The following is a 9,013-nucleotide window of genomic DNA, read 5'->3' on the forward strand; positions in this document are numbered from 1 at the left end:
ATCTATGTCACAGCATGTATTTCTGTGCTAATTGTAAGTTATTATAAAGATACTATAATTGACATTAGCATGAAAAGGTCAGACGTTTTCAGTCTTGTTTTTCATGTTAACTGCCATAAAAGTAACTGAAAATTACAGCCAGAACAATTTGTACAAAACCTGAAAGCATAAAGAATTCTGGTACAATGGAAAGAAACTGTAAGTGAATAACAAATGGTTTTCAAGATAATTTCCTCTTTGAAACCAATATTGAGGCTTCCAATGGCCAAAATGGAACAGTGGGGCATATTTATGGACTCTCACTGGTCTATTAGTTCAGGAAGTGCTAAATGAGCACTTACCCGTTCTCAAGGGGAAGGGCCATGGTTGTCTTTAACAGAAACGAAGGGCAACATGTGACCATGCTGTGGACAAATGACAGCAGAGGACTTTTCATAAAATCAATTTCTAAGGCTGTGTTTATGAAGAGAGAGTCTGTCTCTAAGGATATTTTACTCTATATCTGAGAATTCAATAGAATGTAGAGACACCAGAACTCAGTTATTCAGAAGCGAGCTTCCAACTGCAGTAATGCCTCCAGTCATAGACGGGAGCATGGTTTTCAGGGGAACATAATCTGAGAGGTTAATAAGGAATCTTCCTTTTTGATACTATCAGGTAGGAAACAAGCATAAAGATGAGTTTAGGGTTTTGGCCGGGAACTCCTTTCATTACAATGAAAATTGCAGAAAAAGTGTTCAGGAGGAAAGATTCAGGGTAAGATAACAGGAAAAATGTACTGGTAATATCAAGGAGAACCTAAACATTGTACTGTCAGACTAATGCTTTCCCTGGGTGAAAACTGGAACTGTCAGGTTAGATAAACATCTATTGAAGACCTTGAGGAACCACTGAGACACTTCTGAGGTGTAATGCTAAGAAAAACGCATAGAATTGTCAAGGGTGGCAGGGCAGTGCTGTTCTCAAGTCCCGTCTGACTGACAGGGCAGAGGCTGTCTCTCACTGCCCAATCTGCTTCCCAACAGCTCCAGAGTTTCCTGAGGAAGCCGCCCTCCACCTTCTTCCACCTCAGGCGTGTCCTGCAGAGCCCTCTGGAGAACCAGCTTCAGGGTCTTCCAATTTTGACGCTGCCTAAAGGAGCCTATGAAGAAGTAAATAATGGGGTTGGCACTGCTGTTAAGAGAGGACAGGAAATTGGAAACTAGATGAACATGGCAAAATAAGACATCAAAATCCAGGTGGACCACAGTAGACAGGAACCACTGGATGCTGAAGGGCAGGCCGCAGAGGCGGGAGAGCAGCACTGTGAGCAGGATGGTCACGTACAGCCTGGTCAGCGGCATCTTCCGGGATCCACAGAGGATGCTGACCAGCAGGACCAGGCTGGACCCACAGAGAACCACAAATAAAAAAAATCAGCCACGCGACTGTGATGAAATCTCATGTTTGACACAAAACAAAATCAGCATCACTAACAGGAAGCCACAGAACATCCACTCCAGGATGCTCCTCAGCAGGGACAGGGCCCAGAGCAGGGCGCACACCACCGCCGACAGGTGTGCGGGGCGGCGGCAGCGGTACCAGACGGGCCACAGGACGGACACGCAGTGCTCGGTGCTGATGGCGCTCAGCATGCTCAGGCCTGCAAAGTAGGAAAGCATTATCATAGAATAGAGGAATTTAGAAATGGGATGAGTGATATTAATGAAGTTTAACAGGGATTGTATAATGTGGCTGCTGAGGAAGAGGAAGTCGGCCGCGGCCAGGTTGTGGATGTAGGTGGAGAAGGCGTTCCTGCGCAGGCGGAGGCCCAGGAGCCAGAGCACGACCGCGTTTCCCGTCAGTCCAACAAGGGAGATGATGCATGTCAGCACCGCGAGGATCAGGGTCTGCTCGTTGCAAGGAGTGTCCTCATTTTAAAGAGGAGAGAAACAGGGGCTCACGGATAATAAATCACCTATCCATTTGGTTCAACCAAAATGAGGCAAAGCAATCAGTTTACCTGATTTCTAAGGACTCTGGGTCCTTAGAATACAAGTCTTCATGACATATGACAAATCTCCATGTTTTAGCTGGGGGACCCCGGCTTAAAAGGGAGAGAGATCCAAGATGGCTGATCACTAGCAGCTCGGGATTGCAGCTCCCACTGAAAGAGCAGAGAACGAGAGGACGCCACACTTTCAGATCAATTTTTGTTGCTCACACACCAGGAGATTCCCAGCGGAGGAGCCCCACGTGTCGCCAGCCTGACTCTTAAGCCGGTGAGGCAAGGTTTTGCCGCTGCCTTGGTGTGGCGGTTCTTGGTGCAGAGTCAGAAAAGCACCATCAATCTTAAAGCCGCTGTTTTGGCCGGAGTAGTGGGTTGCTCAGATTCTAGCACCGGGAATCAACAAGTTGGATGTCCATTCAGAAACCCAACTATAAAGACGGTAATTATAAAGACCACAGATGGATAAATTTATAATGAAGGGAAGAAACCAGCCTAAAAAGGCTGAGAATACCCAAAATCAGAATGCCTCTCCCTCTACAGGGGATCACAGTTCCTCATCAGAAACAGAACAAGGCCTGATGGAGAAAGACTGTGTTCCAGTAGCAGAAGCTGGCTTTAAAAAGTGGATGATAAGAAACTTCTGGGAATTAAAAGAACTTGTTCTAACCCAATGCAAAGAAACCAAGAACTTTGAAAAAAGGTTTGAAGAAATGTTAACAATAACACACAATTTAGAGAGGAATATAAGTGAATTAATGGAGCTGAAAAATACAACACGAGAACTTTGGGAACTATGCACAAGTTTTAACAGCCGAATTGATCAAGCAGAAGAAAAGATATCAGAGGTCGAAGACCAACTTCATGAAATAAAACAAAAAGACAAGATTAGAGAAAAAAGGATAAAAAAGAACGAGCAAAGTCTCCAAGAAATATGGGACTATGTGAAAAGATCTAATCTACGTTTGATAGGTGTACCTGAATGTGACGAAGAGAATCAATCCAAGCTGGAAAATACGCTTCAGGATATTATTCAGGAAAACTTTCCTAACCTAGCAAGGCAGGACAATATTCAACTCCAGGAAATACAGAGAACACCACAAAAATATTCCTCAAGAAGACCAACCTCAAGGCACATAATCGCCAGATTCACCAGGGTTGAAATGAAAGAGAAAATACTGAGGGCAGCCAGAGAGAAAGGTCAGGTTACCCATAAAGGGAAGCCCAGCAGACTCACAGCAGATCTCTCAGCAGAAACCCTACAAGCCAGAAGAGAGTGGGGGCCAATATTCAACATCCTTAAGGAAAAAAACTTTCAACCCAGAATTTTACATCCAGCCAAACTAAGCTTCATAAGCGAAGGAAAAATAAAATCTTTTGTGAATAAGCAAGCACTCAGAGATTTCATCACCACCAGGCCTGCTTTACAAGAGCTTCTGAAAGAACCACTACAGATAGAAAGGAACAACCAGTATCAGCCTTTCTAAAAAATACCAAAAAATAAAGAACATCAACATGGTTAAGAAATTGCATCAACTGATGGGCAAAACAGCCAGCTAACTGATGTGCCTTTGAAATGAGGACTCAATGTGGTTTTGCTGAACCCCTAGAAGCATTTTTGTACACAATGTTTAGATGGAGTGTGGGTCTGATCTGAATGCTCAGCAATACAGCAGAGGAAAGAGTAAGTGCGGGTGAGGTCTGAGTGCCACTGAAGGAGGTAATTGAAGTGTGGGAATGTCTATGGGGGACTACTCAGTGCTCTGCTGTGTATACACAGTGTAAACCTATTTCCTTCCCTCTTTCAGAAGATCTTTGGTTTGTTTCTCTGTTGATGAAAATATTTTTATTAAAGGAGTTCATGAAGGAAATAGGGATAGTGTAGGGCTTGGAGTATAAACAGTATATTCATGCAAATTTCAACTGGAGAACGAGGAGTAGTTCTAATCTGGGAGAATAACAGCAGCTGAGAGTTTATAAGGTATTGTCCCTTTTAATCATCTGAAGAGCCTAGGAGGTAAGAATTAGTGTTATTCCCATATAGCAGATAATGCATTGGAGCACAAAAAGAGTGAATCATTTGTCCTGGGACTTATATAGTATGAATTTGAGCCCAGAGAACTGACTCCAGTCTTTGACCAGCCCTTTAGAACTAGCACCACCCTGTGTCAATTATACATGTTAAAGGGGGTAAAGTAGAGGAGTGATTCTCAAGTAAAATCCAAGTTGGCAGTCAAAATTGTGGAGTGAAAAAAAAAACAAACCAAAAAAACTAACCTAAACAAACTCCAGATAGAGAATGAGAAGCAAATCAAATAAGGAACAAGATAGAAGTCAGTAAAAGCTATTTAGGAACAAATTCAGGAGTTCCTTTTTGCCTATTAGAGGCCACCTTAACTCTGGAATCCCAAGAAGGCATAGGGGTCAGAGGCCTCCAGAAAGAAAGAATATGCACCCTCTGCTGAGATTACAGAGGAGCATCAGGAGTGAATGTGTCCATCACAAGCTCTAGTAGAGAGACAAGCTGCCACAGCCCTGATTGGCCCCGAAAATGAAATGGGAGGAAAAGGAGAACCTCTCTTATTGACACTCAGGACGCTAACCACTCTGTCCCTCTATATTTAGGGTGTGATATGTTTGTCTTCCTCATGAAGCTCCATAAGGACTATGTCATGCCTTATCTTTTTCATTGTAGCATCACCAACATTTAGCATGTGTTCCTTAAGACCATCTATGTTATTATCTTCATATAACATAAGATGAAGCCACGGCCTACAGAATTAAAGGGTTTTCCTGAGACCACAACATGAAGAGCAGATTCAATACCAGCCCCTGGTCCCTGGAGCCATGCACGAGACTTCTGAACTGTTCTTTACCCCATCATTCATTATTTCTGAGGAGTTCTTGAAAAATCTTGATGTGAGCACAGAATCAAAGACAGTCAGGGTCTGAAGAGACTGCTCTGTTGCCCCAATATTCATTTTCCTCTTTGGTCACTTGGCAATTCTGAGAGTGTAAAAGCAGTACAAGGACCCACATGCCAGTTTTCCTTGATGCTGGTGCCATTATATGACCAGGTGTTGTTCAATGGAAGATACACCAAAGTGATATAAGCAAGTCCTGACTCAGGGAATCAATAGTAGGAGCAAAACCTCCCCTTCCTTTCATCCTTTTATATCATGCTGGAATGCTGATGTGCCTGGGAACCAGGTAGGATCACAAGAATGAGGGCAACAGTGTAGGCACTGGGGAGTTGCAATTTTTGAATTCTGATGTATGATGCCTTGGAGCTTCCAGCTCAGATCTCAAAGATGATCATCTTTGGTTATTCACAGAAGATTATTTCTGGAATCCCAGCACACACCAAAATCTGCAGATGCTCAATTTATTTCTACAAAATGATATGATATTTGTATATAACCTATGCACTTTCTCCCAGATACATTAAATCATTTCTAAGTTACTTAGAATGACTGACAAAATACAAATGCTATGTAAATTCTTTTACCATATTATTGAGGAAGTAATGACAAGGAAAAACAAGTTTGTACCTGTTCAGTATGTATACAATTCCACCATACCCTTCTTTTTAAAATAATTTCCACCTATGGTATGTTGATTCTGCAGTTTCAGAACCTAGTGTAGTGAGCTAGAGGCACAACTGTACCTTCTTGTTAAGATATTTCTACTTTGTGTCTTTATAAGAGCAGCCAAACTTATATTCTAACCAAAGAAATATGTCCTCTCTTTTTAAAATTACATTTTATTTTCTATTCATTTTTGATGAATGCAAACATTTCTGCATAGCAGTGACAGTAGAGAAAGACACACCAAACATTAAGGTAGCTTGACGGAGCTAAATTAGACAGGAACCAATCACCTTCAGACAGAAAAAGCCACAGGAAGTAGGAGGATGTAAGAATGTGAGAATGATAGTCCTAGTTGCCATGATGATTTGCTTTCCATTCTTCTCTATCCCATTTGACATCCCAAGAGAGTGGCTTCTATGTACCACATCAGTGGGATTCTTTTTAATTCTTGTTTCTGGTGGAATTGAGACACTGGGACACACCAGCAGGAGAGTGACATGGGATTTCCACCTCCTGGCTCTCTGCCTGTGTATTAGTTCATTTTGTAATTGCTGTAAAGAAATACCTGAGACTGGAAAACTTATGAAGAAAACAGGTTTAATTGGCTCATGGCTCTGCAGGCTGTACAGGAAGCATAGCAGCTTCTGCTTCTGGGGAGGCCTCAGGAAGCTTCCAACTATGGTGAAAGGCAAAGGGGGAGTGAGGCATCTCACACCATGAGAACAAGAGCAAGAGAGAGAGGGAAAAGGTGTCACATGCTTTTAAACAACTGGATTTCATGATAACTCACTCACTATCACAACAGCAATACCAAAGGTGGATGGTGTTAATAAACCATTCATGCAAAATTGTCCCCATGATCTAATCACCTTCCACCAGGCCCTCTCTTCAACATTGGGAATTACAATCAACATGAGATTTGGGTGGGGTCACAGATCCAAACCATATCAGCCTGTGTGGCTGTGTGTTGGCTGTGTTGGGCTCCTCCATCTGCCTGCTTGTATTCTCCCACCCCTATGGCTACAGCTATGGCTATGGCTACAATGGTAACTGCTCCTTCCTGTCCCTTTCAGCCTAGGGGAGGAAGTAGTGCTCCCCTAGGTATTGCTGCTTAGGGTGCTGATCCATGCATTTTCTCTTTTCCTTAACCCTGCATATCTTTTTAAATAGTTCCCTCATGAAACACTCCTCAGTCATTTCAGTTTGAACCATTCATGTCCTCCTTGAAACTTTCCAGATAGGGAAGAAAGATCTTGAAAAGTAAGTAAAACAACAAAACCTGCTTCTACAGCAGTTCAACTCTGTAAAGCAATGCCTGCATGTCCCATCGCTCACTAAATGAATGGTAGAGGCAGCGTTCTCTCCATGAGGGCAGACTGAATGTTGGGATAAAGGAGGTGATGTGGGGAGATAAATCAGAAGGGCGGACCCTATTTGGAACTCACGCAGACTGGGCTGGTAGTACTTGGTTTCCAGAAGGATGTCTCCTGGCTTTTCCTGAAACAAGCTCATGATCCCCTGCATGTAGCACCAAGGTAGAAACACTGGGATGTGATCCTGTACCTAAAACCGTAACTGACTATGGAAGAAGACAGTTCTTGGTACTTACCCTTATCTTTTTCTCTTTTGTCCAGAGGTGCAGACCTCCTTTGTGCTAAAGGTAGAGAGCCTTTCTGGGATTCAGTGACTTCAGAGGACTCTTTTTATGTTGCTTAATTCAGGAGATGCCTACAGGAGCTGGAGTGAATGCTGGTGAGCAATTCAGGCTTATGAAGATACTGGACAGACTTCTTATTTCCTATGAGGAGCATGGACAAATCAGAGGCCAGAGGTATTTGAGACACAAATCCTAACTGAGATGATTCTTGGCCTCTGTCCCTTTCCAAAACATACAAGCTTCTCCCATCACATCCCATCTTGTTCAACTTCCTGTAAGTGATTGCTATCCTGATTTTAAAAATCAATTATGGGCCTAGGTATTACATTAAGCAATGTGAACTTCCATTACAAGCCTAGGTATCACATTAAGCAATGTGAACTTCCATTATGAGACTTTATAACTAAAATTAAAATGGGATCATTCAAGGGTGACAATGTCCTGATACCATTTTTTGGTATTTTCTTTATTACGGTGGTAATATATTCATGTGTATACTTTCTTTCCAAATACTAGAAAAGTGTATGCAAGGTGAAAATCTAGAATCCCATTGTCCAGAGGCTTCCACTTGCTACTCTTTTCATTCTTACTTCTTTTGTTATCAACTCTGAACAGTAAGACTTTTTTTAAAGTTTTGTGAAATTAAATCATTTATTATTATTATTATTATTATTATTTCAATGGTATTTTGGGGAAACAGGTGGTATTTGGTTACATGGACAAGTTCTTTAGTGGTGATTTCTGAGATTTTGGTGCACCCATCACCAGAGCAGTGTACATGTACCCAGTGTGTTGTCTTTTATCCCTCACCTCTTTTCTGTCCTTCCCAAGTCTTCAGAGTTCATTATATTATTCTATGCCTTTGTGTCCTCACAGCTTAGCTCCCACTTATAAGTGAGAACATATGATGTTTGGTTTTCCATTCCTGCGTTATTTCACTTAGAATAATGGTCTCCAATTCCATCTAGGTTGCTGCAAATGCCATTTTTTTTCCTATGTTTATTGGCCATTTGTATATCTTCTTTTGAGAATTATCTATTCATGTCCTTAATCCACTTTTTGATGGGATGGTTTGTTTTCTTTTTACTGATTTGTTTGAGTTCCTTGTAGATTCTGGATATTTGTCCTTTGTCAGATGCATAGTTTATGAAGATTTTCTCCCACTCAGTGGTTTGTCTGTTTGCTCTGCTGAGGATTTCTTTTGCTGTGCAAAGGCTTTTTAGTTTAATTAAGTCCAATTTAGTTTTGTTTTTGTTGCATTTACTTTTGGGTTCTTAGTCATGAAGTCTTTGCCTAAGCAAATGTCTAGAAGGGGTTTTCTAAAGTTATCTTCTAGAATTTTTATGTTTTTAGGTCTTATATTTAAGTCTTTGATCCATCTTGAGTTGATTTTTGTATAAGGTGAGAGACAAGATCTAGTTTCATTCTTGTGGCTTGCCAACTATCTCAGCACCATTTGTTAAATAGGGTGTCCTTTCCCCACTTTATGTTTTTGTTTGCTTGTCAAAAATCAGCTGGCTGTAAGTATTTGGTGTTATTTCAGGATTCTCTATTCTTTTCCATTGATATATTTGCCTAGTTTTATGCCAGTGCCATGCTGTTTTGGTAACTTTAGCCTTATATTATAGTTTGAAGTTGGGTAATGTGATGCCTCCAGATTCTTTCTTTCTTTCTTTCTTTCTTTCTTTCTTTCTTTCTTTCTTTCTTTCTTTCTTTCTTTCTTTCTTTCTTTCTTTCTTTCTTTCTTTCTTTCTTTCTTTCTTTCTTTCTTTCTTTCTT

The 9,013-nt window shown here is 41.3% G+C and overlaps 1 pseudogene; it reads right to left on the reverse strand.

Annotated features, from left to right (window-relative positions):
• Positions 1-962: 962 nt before the first annotated feature.
• Positions 963-4,968, reverse strand: LOC116525005 (annotated as a pseudogene).
• Positions 4,969-9,013: the final 4,045 nt, after the last annotated feature.

The sequence above is a fragment of the Sapajus apella genome, unplaced genomic scaffold (assembly GCF_009761245.1).
Source record: "Sapajus apella isolate SASKATOON/1434 unplaced genomic scaffold, GSC_monkey_1.0 scaffold47, whole genome shotgun sequence".
NCBI classification, from domain to species: Eukaryota; Metazoa; Chordata; class Mammalia; order Primates; family Cebidae; genus Sapajus; species Sapajus apella.